Here is a 1,218-nt window from a genome sequence, read left to right on the forward strand (position 1 = left end):
AGCATGTTTTCAGGAACATAAGAACACATGTTTTGCCCAAAGACTTCCTTTCTGGGTACACATCTTGCAGTGATCACATATTTCTTTTGTCCTTTCATTGAATATGAACTCTGGAAGTATGCCATAAACCATCAAGTCATGAAACATATTAACTCTTCATAAAGCAACTGTTACATGCCTCCTGTTCTGCTATGTTCCCTGAGTCTTAGGTATAGAGGTTGCATTATAGATCTATCACTTCGGTACAGGCATCTCACAGGCACTTATTCTCTATGTTTGACCAGTTGTAGAACTCTGTAATAGTTTCCATCTGCTGCAAAAAGAGGATTTTTAGATGAGTGGTGAGAGGTGCAGTTGTCTGCAAATATAAAGATACATATTTAGAATACGGTAAGAAATTACATTGGCCTAGGGATGTGACAAAAGTAGGTTTTTCTCTAGGGTCTGTGACCACTTCAGTCATGTGTACTTGGCTGTGTTTACAGTATCACACATTAGTTCCCTCCCATCGAGAAGGTCTTAGGCCCAAATAGACAGCTCTTGATTACCCACAAGATATAAGTGCCACTACTGCATCATAGAGGTAGTTTTCCAGGCCAGTTATTGCTGTTTATTAGGCTTTACAGCTGGGTAGGAGAATTGATTGGTTTTCTCCCTTTGCATAGTATCCTTTAGAACTATGAGAACTAGTCTTTATGGAGATGACTTCCAAGACAGGTCCAGCTTGATTACTCTGAGTCCTGTGCCTGAAATATGTGCTGTCCTCAGCAATAGGGTCTTACCTTCAACTTCTTGGAGGGAATCAAGGGCTGTGACAATAGCCTATATTATTTTGGGAGTCTCTTAGACTACACTGACCAACTTGATGTGAGGTTTCTCCTGCCTGACACTGTGTTTTTTGTTCTGTGGCACTCAGCTATACACATGCAGTCACATGTAGATATTGTATGTATATTTTTCAGTAGCCTTTTGAACTAATACATTTCCCTCTGAATTTTCACACCACTTAAGCATTATTTATCTCTCTTCTCTATCTCCCTGTGTAACTTCTCCTCCCTCCCAAGCACCTCCATTTTCTCCATCTTCCTTTGATAACAACTGTCTCCTTTCTTGAACTTCTTCTTCCCGTTTATCCAAATGGATCCTTTCCTTTTCCCTTGATCCTGTGATTACATCAGGATATATACTTATACCTAAGGATTTGGAGCTAAGATTCAC

This window comes from Nannospalax galili, unplaced genomic scaffold, assembly GCF_000622305.1.
Source record: "Nannospalax galili isolate Female #2095 unplaced genomic scaffold, S.galili_v1.0 scaffold591, whole genome shotgun sequence".
Taxonomy (NCBI): domain Eukaryota; kingdom Metazoa; phylum Chordata; class Mammalia; order Rodentia; family Spalacidae; genus Nannospalax; species Nannospalax galili.